Genomic DNA, 16,044 nt, shown 5'->3' with positions numbered 1-16,044 from the left:
TTCCAAATATAACGATGTCGTGAGAGTGGAAATGGTGATATTAATGAAAGTAATTCGCAATTGCCCCCACTGTGGGAAGAAAGGGTCACGGACTTGCACCGACATTAAATGCAACATGTGCATCATGAACTCGTATTAAAATTCGAGACTGATAACCGCAGACAATTCGCAAATCAGAGGAAATATTGTAATCGAAACAATTGACATATCATAAGGGCTAAAAATACACACTCTTTACCTTGATCTATTAATCTTATCAGTTTTAGTTGTATCTAGTCATAGCGATTCAAATTACGTGTGAGAAAGTGTTCGAAGAAGGAATAGGATCATGTGAAAAAAATAATGACTGATTGGAAAATATTTATATCATTTGACTTCTGTCTTATTTCAAGTTAAACTCTTATTTTTAACAGCAACAGATCTTAACATTTATATGAGCTGTTTTGGTGATTCTTCTTCTTACCAACGTCGCTTCATAAAAGACAACTCAACAGTTGGCCTTACAATATTTAATATGTATATATATTTTAAGTTGATGCAACAATGTCGATACAAAACATTTTAAGTGAAACCGATATCACACTACTGCTTGATATCAGACCGACCGTTGTGCAAAACTCTTGCTACTAGGCCATTGGAAGCCCCTCAGCACTAAAATTTTATTGAGTTTATCTTATTTCGTTTCAAATTTATCAATCATCGATAATGTGTGACAATTTATGTAATTATTGACCCTTTCCACTCGCGAATTCCGAGATTTATATGAATTTTGTCGCCGGTGCGGCGGCATCCGAGTGGAAAGGGTTAAATTTTTTAAAAAGTATCTTGATTGTTGGAAAAATCACACCTAGTGCTGGTTGAAACAGAAACTTGGTGATAGTTGTAACATGTGAGAATTATATACAGATTCAAGTGAATCATATTAAATGGAATGTTTAGTTTGTAAATATGGGCAATTGTATTACAGGAGACACTATATCTCTTATTTGTATTATAATAATAATTGCAGTTTACGTTGATTTATGATAAAAAACATATTACGGGAGACATAATATATTTTATTTGTTATAATAATAGTTTGCGTTGGTGCATGAAAGTATTTCTAAGAATAAGTTAATTTGAAATAATGAACAAGAGTTGCGTAATTATTTTTACTTGATTCGCGACAAGAATACTTTCAGCAACTATCATCTTTATTTTGTAGAAATATAACCAGTGGATCTAAAGATATGTATATTAATTTAAACCTCAGCTTCCCTATTTACATTTAATATATATACTATATGTAATTATTTGTTTCTTGTCTAAAATTTTTATTTTGATTTATCAGAAATACCGATTCTTCATATTTAGTTCCCAAGTTATAAATTATATTAATGATATTGAAATTGTCAAAATTTTGGTAATTATTTATTATTATATTTATTTTTATAAATTATTGCCAAAAATTTATTAATTATTTGTTAATTTTTAATTAGTTATTAAAATTACCAATTTTTAAAACTACTGTCAATTTTTTTGTTGTATAACAATATTATGCAGAATCATTTTTTCTATTTTGACACACTGGAGACACTGGAGTTATTCCAAAATTGTCAGACTTGAGTTGTTTTTTATTTTTGTGAAAACTGATTTTTCCATTTCACAGTTTCTTGCTAGTTTTAGGCAAAATATAATTTAAATCAGTTTCTCCTCATTTAATTCATCTAATATTTTTCATAAACCGGGATGTCCCAGCAAATTGTCTTGAGGTATAATGAGTCATGTCAAACACCACTAGCCGTAGTATAGACTTTGGTTTAATATCGGTGGACTTAATTATATGGACGTAGTCGAAGTTGAATTTTTTGCATGTTTTCAGTATAGGGTTATGTTACTTGCATATAAACATGACGCCACAATGGGTTTGTTGACTACATCGTACCAAGAAATAGCGTGTTTATTAACGACTTCATACACCGTGCTTCAGACTCAGTAGCTTTTCCCTTCTAATTGTAGTGGAATTTTTATTACGTTTACAGGTGTATGCACAATCGAATAACAAGCACTTTTTGCATAAATCGAGTAAAACTACATAATTTGCAATCAGGGAACTAGTAGATTAAAGAAAGGTGTGAGGCGTCTACACTTTCAACTGGAATAATTAGATAACAATGATAAAAAGAACTAAAAATGACCGATAACAACCTTTCTTAATTTTAATCTTAAATCTACTGTTTAAATATAATATAATTATATATATAATATATACTAATATACATATGTATATATATATATATATATATATATATAAATCATCAATAATAATAATCTCATGTTGTAAAGAAATATTTTCAATTTACTATTAATCGAATAATAGAATTTATATTATTAACTTCCCGTAGGTCAAATTATAGTATTCGCAAAAAAAAAAACGAAAATAAAATTTTGATATCTCTATCTCTACTACGTTTCACAGGTTTGAAACATTTTGGCATAAATTATAAAAATTAAATGCATGTGTGTGTGAGAGCGTATGTGTGTATGTATGTGCGGATACAATGTCTCGCAAACGTTTTCGATGGCACGGATCAACCGATTTGAATTATTCAAAACACATTAGATTCTTATTGTTCGTAAGGTCTGATTAGTTTTTGGCAGAGACTGTTTTGAAGATCCAAAAAATATGCTAAAGAAATGCTATTTGGCGATCAAAAATAATCATTCAACATATGCACATCAAATTATCACATAATTAACTTCCCGTAGGGCAAGTTATAGTAATCGCAAAAAAATCGAAAATGAAAATTTTTATATATCTTTACGTTTCAGAGGTTTCTGAACATTTTGGCATACCTTAGAAAAAATGGATGTATGTGTGTGTGTGTGTGTGTGTGTGTATTATGTATGTATGTATGTATGTATGTATTATGTACGTGTGTGTATGTATGTGCGGATACAAATTTTCGTCGACGATTTCGGGAACACGGATCAACCGATTTGAATAATTCAAAAACATTCGATTCGTATGATAAGGAGACGTGCTGATTAGTTTTTTGGCGAAGGCAGGTCTAGCCGTTCCGAAGATACAGGGCAAAAAGTGCCAAAAACGGTACATCCGTTTTTAAGAGAACGGAGCGTCCGATTTGAATAATTCAAAAAACATTTTACTTGTATTGACAAGATGAAGAATTGATCAAATTTTCATGAAGGCAGGTCTAGCGGTTTCAGGGATCTAATGAAAAAGTAAAAAAAAATGCTATTCGGCGGTTAAAAATGATCATTAGACATATGCACATCAAATTATCAGATATTTTATAGAGATTTTAACAGTAAGTATAATTTTTTTTCACATTTCTATGGGTTCCGTACCAATGATTATGCGTTAGGCGGCGACGCGGCACTTGCGCTGTGACATTTCGTCTCTATATGCAGTTCAAGCAGTACGATTGCATTGAAAAAAAAAGTCAGAATTTCCAAAATATGTCAAAATGAAGAAAACATTTTTCTTTTCAAAAAAATTTTTTGTTTCCAAAAAAAATTTTTTCTTTCAAAAAAAAAATTTTTTTTCAAATAATTTTTTTTTTTTAAAAAAATAGTATTTTTTATCAAATTTATAGTTTTTCAAAAATCTAATTTTTTCGAAGTAATTTTTTTCAAAATGTTAATCGTTTTTTAAAAAAAATAATAATTTTGGGTACGGGAAGTTCCAGCAATTTGCCTCAAGGCACGATGCCCTAATTGACTTAAGACAGAATTCCACTTACAGCTAGTTTATAATAATTTTAGTAATAAATACAATTTTTCATTTCTATAGGATCCGTTCCAAAATTTATAATGTTAAAGTTCATTCATATAATTTAAGCCCCTTAACATTTTCCATAGTATCGACTTAACTGACTTGAATGGATTTCAAAATTATCAAAAATTTTCAATATTAAAAAAAATCGGTACAATCTGCCTTAAGGCACGATACCATGCACCACTATTTCTTTCTTTTATTTATTTAGTTATTTTATTTAATGTCAGCCAAAACACGATTCATACGAATAATAAAAAGCGAAAATTGAACCTGACCTCGAATTCAATAATTTTGATCGCATCCTCGTGAGATTGGTAAAACAAAGCCAATGTAAACGGCATTTGAAAATATGTATTTAATTTTTTAGTATAGAATGATTTTGAATATGATATGGATAACGATAGCATGTACCAAAAGTCTAAGATGTTTTCATATATCCTTCGGTTTTTATTTTATTTACATATATTCTGTCTTTAAGAAGACACTAAATTTAGAAGGAAAACTAATGGTTGGCCATTTAGTTCTGAACTAAATAATGGTGTGAAATTGGTATGGTAATATAAGCATAATAATAAACGTACAAATATACACATTTACATAGGAGCACACATAAATAATGATTGATAATATACGGTAATTAATTGAACCCACTATATATAATATTTTCATATTTCGTATTTTCATATTTATATCTATGTTTATATTTTGACGGATACATTTCAATTTACCGCCAATAAACTACAAATAAACGTACACATTACATAATAATCTGTTTGTTCTTACATATACATATATATGTATTATATATATGATAGATATATAAATACGATAATTAATTAAACCCATACTAAAAATAATAATATGTTAGTAACTCAAGCGTCAGTAAATGTGTTTTCTTCAATATATGCATGATATTGTAAAAATTTTCTGTTTATTAATTTGAATATTTTTTTGTTTATTTATTTAGCTATACAAAATAGTACTTTAGTTAACGAACTTTATATTTATCATTTCGAGCAATCATTTTAATTTCCTTTCTTATTGTTAGAATATAGTTGTCTTTACCTATGGTTAACGTGAAACAAATTTCAAATTTTTAAACTTACCGCCAAAAAACTTTGCCAGTTCAGGTTTGAATTATCGGGCAATACTTTTATAATGCAATTCTTTCGTAAATTGTTCAATTCGGTTCATCCGCTCTAAAGGTAAAAATGGCGGCAAGTGTGCTAATAATAAGTGACAGGTTGTTTGATGCTTTTAAAGGCAATAAATTAGTTATTAACAAAGTACAAGAACATGAATCTAAAAACTACGTCCAGTGATATAAATATTCTATAAATAATTATAGTGTTTGTCGTGAAGAAATTAGTGAGAATGATCAGCTTTTATACTTCTTACTATGCAAGAAAACTTGTTGGAGTTTATGGAGTTCATTTCATATTTGATTTCCAGTCCCAAAGTGATACAATGATAAAGGTAAGATCAGCAGTAGTTTTTTTATTAATTGTGTATATTACGTTTAATGATAAAAGATACTTCAGTTGCCAAGGTTTTTTTCTACCCTTCATGTGTCATAATAATACATAAACAAACGTACAAGGGGGCGTCCTTTAATAACGTGACCCTCAAATGGTGAGGGCGGGGGGTTTCACAAAATATCACGAAGGGGGAGGGTTTAGTATGTCATGTGTATTTATTTTTACTTCGATTTAAACTAGTGGGGTGTATGGCATCGTGCCTTGAGGCAAATTGCTGGAACTTCCCGTACCGTAACGAAATTTTCGAGGAATATTAAATGTTTTCAAATAGATATTTTATAAATAAATACTGTAACACTGTCTAATATTTATAAGAATTATATAAACTGAATTGCAAAGTTTAAATTATTTGTTTAAAGTATATTAAAATTATAGTCAGAATTGAAATAAAATCAATTATTTTGTTAAGACAAGCAGAAAGTTTTTGAATAATTAAAATCAGACGCTTAGTTCTCTCAAAAACTGCCATTTTTTGCACATTTAGCTCTGTATCTTCGAAATGGCTTGACCTGCCTTTGCCAAAAACTAATCACTTCTTCTCCCAATCATTACAAATTGAATGTTTTTAGATCATTCAAGTCGGATACTCCGTTCTCTCAAAAACTCGATTGGTATTTTCTGCACTCTTTGCTCCGTATCTCCGTAATGGCTGGACCTGAAAAACTAATCAGCACGTCTCCCTATCAATAACAATCGAATGTTGTTTGAACCATTCAAATCGGTTGACCTGTGCGCCCGAAAACGTGGACGAAAAAATGCGGACATACAAAACACAAAGACACACACACATCCATTTTTTCTGAGGTATTGCAAAATGTTCAGTAAACTTTAAAACGTGAAGATATGCAAAAATTTTCATTTTAGATTTTCGGCTCATTACTATAACTACCCTACGTGAAGTTAAAAAATACCATTTTTTGTGGCTTCTAAAAAAACACGTTATGTTGCGTGGGGAAGAGATGGTAATTATAAACATAACCACGTATCACCAAGGGTGAGGGGGGCTCCAAAAATCTTCCCAGAAATTGCTCACGTAATTAATAAACGCTTCTCAAGTTATTCGAATAACTAAGGACTTTCTTTACTAATTTTTTTGTTTAGGACGAAATTCAGTAGCATAAGTCTAGCTAATCTTTAAAAGCCGTTTGTTGTATTTTTTTATTAATAACTATTCCTTTCCATTTGACAAAAACATGTTTTAATATTTTTTCTAAGAGTGAACCTTTCATTATTATTACACATAAAAACGTATAATTTGAATTATCAGTCATCGCTCGTTCTTTTTTTTTTTTTTTTAAAAACATTTTACTTTTTTTTTTTTTATTACTTTTTCTTACGTATTACAAACATATTTACTTTTTCCTTTTTATTACTTGATTATTACTTTTTACTTTTTATTACTTGATTATTACTTTTTCCTTTTTTTTATTACTTAATTTTAACTTCTTCCAAACGTTCTCCTGGTGTATTGACTTATTCTCCAACTCAGTCTGGGTGAACAAAGTCAGAGTCCTTGTTTTTCCTTTTTTGAGAATAGGGATACAATCCGAGTACATCTTACTTGTAAGAGGCATGTTGCTACTACAACTATCGCCCCCTCTGCATATACGTATGCTGCAGCAATGCCCACGAAAGGCAATTTTCACTTGAGATCATATTTTGAAATCTATGATTTCAAGTGAAAATTTGGTATCAAGCTGCTTTGATACCGAACCGACCGCAGTTGGATTCGAACCCGGGACTAGAATTTGCTAGCCCACGTTCTTACCACGGGACCACGGCCGGCCCATTCTCGGCGTGCGTGTGCTATCGAACACGTAATTTTCGAATAACTCAGATGTTGAACAAAAAGGGTTATTTGTATCACACTTTTCTATAATCCAACAATGATTACTTGCAATTCATTTTATGTAAACCATCAATTATGAATCGTAATAATTTATTAAATGATTAAATAACTAAAACTACTGTGCTAAAATTATTCAGCAATCGATTTATTATGGCAGTTGTTAATAATGCATAGTACAAATTTGCATCACTTATATTTTTATCGTCTTATAATAATTATATTATACAACTTTCTTTAGGACATGTTGAAATTTGGATATTTCAATATAGACAAAAATATATGTATTACAAATATCGGTTTATCTTTATTGATTTTGTTATTAATTACATTGAATTCAATTTATTTAAAAAAATAAACTAAAATTAAAAATAACCAATATTATGATACCAAATTTTATATTCCACTGAATGAAGACTATGTTAGCCGAAACGTATGAATTTCAAATAAATTTCTGAAATAAGCATACATTTTTTATTGATATGTGTACATATATATATATATATATATATATATATATATCATTTAATATTATAGCAAGCAGTTATGTGCTGTAATTTTAGAAAAATTACATTATGCATATTATGTACGATATAAGTATATTTACATATGCATGTGTGCATATATAAATACATATGTTCATATGCAAATGCATATATTTGTATGTTTAATGAGCATATTTTATATAAATAAACTTAAAATTAAGTATCTTCAAAAGTGACTAGTGGTGTACGACATCGTGCCTTAAGGAAAATTGCTGGAACTTCCTGTACTAAAAATTATGGTTTCCTAAGGTTTTTGGACGTAAAACAAAAATTCGACCCAAATAGGGTTATATACTATGATATAATATAATGTTATATATGTAATTGTTTGTAAATTTTGCCTTGATGATTGGTCAAGTTTAATTAATTCTTGTTGGATTACTTCAACCAATTGTTGGTTTTAATTGAATTTTAAAACAGGGTTTCAACAGTTATCGGATAATATTGCTATTTGTCAATTTTAAATCATTTTTAAAATATAGAAAGTCTCCAAAAATTACTGGATACTATTAAATATGTTCCGATTAGCAAGAAGAATATATATGCTTCCTTGCTATATTACAGGTTTGTCATTAGAAAATCTAGTAAATCTAAAATGTATAGTTCACTTCCATACATTTTTTTTTCTACGATATTTATTTTATTAATTTTTTATATTTAGTTTTGTGTACTATCATGTTTTGAACATTTTGAAAAACAAAATGCAATATGTTTTCATGTTGTGAGATACACTATATCAGACAATTTCTATACTATTTTATTTATGCTCAAGAGTGAATTGGAATAATTATATGTTTGTTCGTATAATATATATGAATCAAATAATAATTCATAATAAAGCAAACTTCATTCAGTAACTACTGATCATAGATAAATAAGCATCTGATGAAGAAGCTACTGACAATAAGATCCAATACTACGAAATATTAAGTAACTTTACGCGGTATAAACTATTTGTTAAACAATAAATTATTGTTAATTTAATTAATTGTAATTATTGTTAAATTATTTAAAGTAATTGTTAATTACTTATCAGTTGAATATTTCATTTTTTTCCTCATCGAATTGTTATTTATTGCATATTATCATTTGTCAACATATGCGGGCAGCCGGGCCGCAAAAATATCTGCTGCGGGCCGCGAGTTTGACACCAATGGTATAGACCAAATTGCCGTGTTCTATTAATAGTGTTTTTTATAAAACACACAAATTCTCATGAATCTTTTTAAAAATCATATTAAACAATATCATATATGCTATAATGGTAAATGTGTATGATATTTATATAAATACACTCAAAATTAGGTATCTTCAAAATACAGACTAAATACATGATTGTTTGTAAAATTTTGCCTGGCATGGCTCATCTGTATTAATTCTTGTTCAATTACTTCAAGCAATTGGTGTAACTTCAATTCTAAAACTTCTAGATTTTCTACTGTTATCGGATACCGATTCAATCGGCCGGGCCGTTTCCTTGTAATAAAGTGTTACAAAATATTTTTTCGACGATTTTTATTATTATTTTTTTGTCGGTAGATACCATAGTCTTCTAGATCATACTAAAATATTACGGCCCTACGAAAACTCGTTAAGCTTTAAAAATTCGTCAAAGTTTGCAAAAATTGGTATCGTTTTTTTGCTATTTGTCAAAATTAGAACTTTCATCGACGTTTGCTCGAAAACGCCTGGACCGATTTCAGAGATTTAAAAGCCATTTGATGTATCTCGAAGTGGATTATCGTTACTCAGTTTTGTGCGACCATCGGCCGAGCCGTTTCTTTGTAATTTGGAAAAAAGTGTTAAACTTTTCGTCCACAAAGCTCATACTACCGAATCGATTTTAAAAATCAAAAACTGTTTGAAAGATATTAGTTGGGAATGATACTGATTAGTTTTAGGTGAAATCTACCGAGCCGTTTTCTTGTAATTAACAGTTGAAAAAAAAATTTAAGCCGATTTTTATGGAACTTTTTTTTGGCGATATAAATCATGGTCTTAAAGAACTTACTGAAATATTACGATCTTACAACAAGTAGTTTAATTTTAAAAATTCATCAAAGTTTGAAAAAATGAGTAGTTTTTTTGACGTTTGTTAAAATTAAAATTAGACGATTTACTTGGTATAACGATAGAGTACTTGATCTTAATGAATATACTAAACCATTAAAGTCCTACGGAAACTGGTTCAATTATAAAAATTATTGATTTGTGAAAATTTGCTTTTAGAAAATACTCCGAGTTGACGTGTTCGTTCGTTTTCAAATATGTGTAATAAATCCACTTAGAATACTTTTAATTACTCCTAAATTAATTTATTTTTTATTGATTCAGTCGATTATTTACACATATCAGGAAGTTCGTGTAACTTGCCTTAAGGCAAAATACCAATACCAACTAGTTTTTAAATTATTTTGAAACATTATAATAAAATCTCCAAAATTTGCAAGGTGAATCGTATGCGGATGTATGCTTTCTAAGCAATCATATCGCACGCGAAAAAAAATGCTATCACCATTCCACTACGCCAATTGCATCACTGCCCGGTTATGAAATGTAAATGTAAACGTTTGCGGTCATTAGCCGTTTGAATCTCCATATCTCACTATTGACAAGACTTTCAAAAGATTTTTCTTCTATTGACATGTGCAAAGATTATGTTATACTTTTAGTTTTATCAATACAATATTATCGAACTAGATTAATAATTCATTAGTACGTTACACATATATATCAGTTTGTAAAAACTGTCTGGTTGAGAAAAACACTTTCCCGAAGTGAAAGTGATTTAAGTGAAAAATGTTTTCAATATTTGACGATATCCATTTTCAATATTTTTTAGGAACATATATCAGAACTGCAGTAGTACCCCGACATACGAGTATAATTTTACTGTGTTTTCTCAAAACATGTATAAATGTGCCCTCAAAATTTTAAATAGATGAATTCACTAGTTTTTTTTTTATTTTAATTCCTAAAAATAACCCTTAATAGATGTAACTAGGTGTGCCCCTTAATTCGTTCTGTAGTAACCACGCTCGTATGTCGAATCGCTCGTATCTCGAAGCAATTTTTATCATGTAAATATATTGAAATGCCATTAATTCATGTTTTTTCCTTAAAATTTTTGAATATTAAAAACAAGTTTACTAATTATTGATCTAATTATTGCGCCATCCTCATATTTTTCAATAATGTGGCGCTTCAATAAGAGACATGGTTCTTTTCTATAGACCCCATTTTCTATTGTAAGTGAATAATATTTTGTAAAAAAAATGCAAACATACATACAATAACTATCACTGTAACGTATTTCAAACGTTAAGATAATCCACGATTATTCGCATCGGTAATTGTTACCACAAAATTAATATTAAGCCTTTCGACTCGGATGCCACCGCTCCGGCGACAAAATTCATATAAATCTCGGAATTCGCGAGTGGAAAGTGTTAATATATAATATATTAATATAATATATTTGAAATGACTAACTATAAATTAAATTACTACCATGAAACAGCGAAAATATTTCCAAGATCATGGTTATAACTGACAAAATTTTACATGTATCATTTTGCCATTAACATTTACCTAGAAAACCCTTACTAAGTGAAGGTTTTCTCGCTCAAAGCTCGTATCTCGAATTTTGCTCGTATGTGAAAACAAAGATTCGTTCTTTTCGCGGCTTATATCTCGAAACACTCGTATGTCGGGTCATTCGTAAATCGAGGTAACACTGTATTCTTGTATGTTGTATGATTTTTTTTTTTTTGTTATAAGATTATAATTATATAGATTACTATATATGCGACAATGAACCTAATGCTATTTTTGACGCAAATCAATTTTATATCTATATTTTTAAAAGTAAACTGATATCACTACTGCTTCATATGAGGTTGCCCAAGGCCGGGAACCTTGTTATTATCTCCAATAAATAAAGTGGCACTTTGTTATGCTGTTTAATGAACATATTCCATTTTCCCAAACTTGTAAAAATTTATTTTCGAATTCCTAATTTGTGAAATATGAAGAAATGTAAGCTATTTATTTAATTTTGTCAACACATCAAAATGTGAGGGAAATTTTCTGATATTTCTATATTTAAATACATATGTTGATGATAGATAGAATTGCATTTTTCTCAATTTAACTTGATTCAGTTCAAAGCAATGATAATTTAGTATTAGTTAATAAGCGCTTTGCAAATTGAAGTTATTATTCTATTTAATATTAAATTGATATCAATATCGAATTTATATTAATATTATAACAATAATTCATCAGGAAATTATTATAATAACCAATAATGAAATTGATTTCTCCTCTCTTTCTCTGTTACTTTTTTCGACCTTTGCTAAAGCAAAGTATATAATATCATATATAGAGTGAAGATCTGATATCACTACTGCTTGATATCTGGCTTAGGTGGGTATCGATTGCTGAACTAGTTGTTTCTACACTACGTTCCAACCACGAAGCGGAAAAATATGTGCAAAAAAAGTAAAAAATATAATTTCAGAAGTAAAAGATTTGAAAAAAAAATGTACGTAAAAAATCAATATGATAAAATTTTAATAACCATGTATGTCGTTCGTTATACAGGCTAAATAATACATTAAAACCATTTTTTTTAATTAAAAAAATGTTTAAATAATTTTTGCTGTTGACCACGAGCACAGTTATTTTTTAATAAATAAAAAAAAACTATTTTAACATAAAATTCTTCAATTTTCAGAATGATAAAATGCACGACATATATATTTATATTTGTACGTGCTTTAACCAAATGCATGAGCGATTAGTCTAATCATTTTTATTCGATAAGCATAAATTGAAACGCCTCTTATTAACCGGCAAATTAATTGAAAATAAATTCAGATTTAAATAATTAAACTGATTATCATTTTTATAATGTAATAAGATTTACATGTTGTAGTTAAAATGTTTATTGTGTAATTGAATTTATTTTTCTTGATTATATATCACCGCTAATTCTATTTATATAAGATGGGTATTTTCGTCATATTTGTGTGCGATAACGTAAAATCACTGTTTTATTTGTCATGTCTAATCTGAAATGTCTAGATTATATGTTCAATATATTTATGCATGGTCGAATATTGCATATTTTCGAATATTAAAAATGAAGAATTATCACTCGTCTATTATTACTTCTTTGATTAAGACCTGATTCACAATTTATGTTCTTATAATATCCAGTTTCTTAATCTGAAATTATTTCTCACAGTGTTGGAAGAAATGTAAATATTTAAGTCATTTATATGAAAAAACTTTTTTTAATTATCACGAACATTTTGTACCATATTTGTCATATGCAATAAATTTGATAACAAATGATAAACACAGTATTTAAAATAATATTCGGCGTTCTAGCAATTTATTGAGGTTAAAAATAAGAAAACGGATACGGGATTGAATAATATTAAAGTTTCAAAATAACAATGCTTTTCATCTTTTTTTTTTTCTAAAAAATATGTATAGTATAAAAAACTATTTCCATGGGGGTGAACGTATCAAATTGATGGGATTTTTTATGGGAATCATAAAATCTGAATGCAGACGAACGGCATATGTTTTAATCTCAATCATGTGAAGGATCTTTTGGCAGGTACTCACGGCATAATAAATACTGTTCCAGTTAGGGTTTGTTATAATTATATTATTTTACAAAGGCATAAAATAGTTTACGGTTATTTTTATTCTTTTTCGGCAATTTTCGATGAATATCAAGGTTTTTTTTAGATTTATAGTATCAATTATAAATAATATACCAATATTAAAGATATATTTATAGCATTTTGTATTTAAACACGTTAATCATCACGATATCAGAAAAAAAATTAACTTTAAATCGGTAACTTTTTTTACAAAAATACTATTTTTGTCCGACATGGCTCATGCAGAACTTCTTAGCGTCAGACGCATGTGACTGACATGGCGAGTAACGTGTTATTTGAATTTTATCTTTTATTTTGTATGCCTCACACTGTGGAGTTAAGACAGTCGAGTCATATTTATGCTTTTAACGGATCGATTTATTATTTGTCCCAGATTGACAAATTGCAATATTGATATACTTTACTGTAATAAATTATTTAAACTTTGTCACCCTTATTTTGATAAGATATGTAATACAAAAATAGCAATATGTATCTCTGTACAAAATAATGCAATAATAAGCACTTTTGTGCGCTTCATTAGAAAAGAAAGATAACGTGCGCGCGAGTACAGAATTAAATGATTTTACTCGGATTAAAATGAAATGTGTTAATGAAATCTGTAACGCAAATGAATGGAATAAAGTAATTGAGTACTGTTGTATATTTGTACATACCATTTCCTGGGACAAACTTGTCACCGGTTCTTAGATATTGAAATCATCGAACTGCACGGCAACTAATAACTCACTGAAACCTTATATGCGTGTGGAAATATTAATGCGCTTGATAATCATGTTATTTGACATCGATATCTTCCTGTTGCCGCATCTTGGGAAAGCGATATTGCACCGCCGTCCTCGACTGGCTAACTTGTAGAGTTCTGGCCGCTGACGTTTAGGACGCACTAACTCAGTTTCACTGCTTCTACCTATCATTAGTCTCCGGCTCTGAATGCGCGTCAAAGCGTTAACCCGAACGCGAATTTCGTCACTGGGCTTTGGACAAAATGCAATGTGTTTCGGTCCGGGTCAATGCTAACAGCACTCATATCACAACCGGAGATCGGGATTTGTTGGATAAGGACATAACAGATATTGATATTTACACACATAAACAGCAACACGTGTTCACTCAGGTGATTTAAATAAAATTCGGTACTAACGGGGTTGAGCGAAGGCGATTACGCGATCCGTTCGCGCGTGGTAGTTGTCAGGCTCCTGGACGACTTTGGGTCCTGGCTGAAACCGCGTCTGCTCATACGATATCGGCTGATCGTTCTGCATGCCTTCTTCCTCCGAACTGCCACCGTTGCTCGTCACTCCCAGCTTATACGAATCCAAAAATCCTGGCGGCAATTTTGGCAGCATGCGCCCCGTTACGTTTGGAGCTTCCTTAAAACCTAATTTGCTTAAAACGTGCTCTTTGATGTGCGCAAGACTCAAAGAACGCATTTCCGCTCGCATTTTACAACTGTTACACCCTGTTGATTTTTGCCGATGCCTCACAGAGGGTTCTTCTTCATCCAGATTTGTTGCGATTATCACATCGTCCTCTAACTTATCACTATTTATAACTAGCGAACGTTTCCGTCCGTTATTGTTCGTATTTGTAAATGTGGTGCGGTTCACAATGTCTTCGGCGGCGACCGCGGTCGCCAATGATAACAACACTGAAGTTAAAAACACAAAAGCTAAAAAGCGGCGTCGGCGCGAGCCGCACGTGCGACCGACTATTATTTTGCGAGGAAGTCTTTGTTGGCGTTCCATGGCGGCAGGAACGCACGTGGTGCAAATACGCGGATGAAAAAGCGCGTCCCGTTTCACACAATACCGCCGTGTCCATCGAGAAAACTCCGTTGGAAAATACGACACATGATCGTCCTGATAAAATTAAACTATAAACAATTGATCAAACTTTAACATTGGCTTTTCGAAAAGTCCACCCTTATTCCAGTAGCACCACAAAGAGCTGTCGTAGAAAATCACAATGTTTATAGAAATTGAACAGAAAACGAACTGACGTTTAGTTACGCGGGAGAACGGCTACGCGAACAATATCGAGGTCTCGGGTCAAAAAGTTCCCACCGCACTAGGCAAAGTGTCGGAGCATACTGACTTCGAAAACAGATCACAACATATATATCCATTGGCCTTGCGTGCGTGCGAGCTTCATATGTCTACCGCCTGCTTGTTGCTCTGTGTGCGAATGCGATATGAACATAATGCATGTCGACTCTTCAACGAAATGCAAACCGAAGATTTAACACTGTCGCTCTCGATGTCGGTGAAATTGGGCGGCGAAAATGTCGCGGCCGCGGCCTTCCAATTTTCGAACCAGGAATCGTCTCCGGATGCTTTTGGAAATATCATAATCTTTGAGAAAATGTGTCACCTATGATTGTTCAACTTCGGCATATTTATAAACATACATGTTATGTGTATTTGTAAATATGCCAAAGTTAAACAATCATATATTACACATTTTTTCGAGGATTAAGCATTTATTTATTGCATTTAAAATGCATATAAATAATGTAAGTATGTATGTATATATTATACCAATATTCGAAAATTGTTCTCGACTTGAAATACTAATGAGCTACTAAATTAAAGCATGCCAAATTATATTTTTATCAATAAATGCTTAAATT

Source organism: Ctenocephalides felis, unplaced genomic scaffold (genome assembly GCF_003426905.1).
Source record: "Ctenocephalides felis isolate EL2017-DRISC unplaced genomic scaffold, ASM342690v1 CF-g0.4_SCAFFOLD_01886, whole genome shotgun sequence".
Classification (NCBI taxonomy): domain Eukaryota; kingdom Metazoa; phylum Arthropoda; class Insecta; order Siphonaptera; family Pulicidae; genus Ctenocephalides; species Ctenocephalides felis.
The sequence above is the reverse complement of the archived record's forward strand: the minus strand, read 5'-3'. Positions refer to the sequence as shown.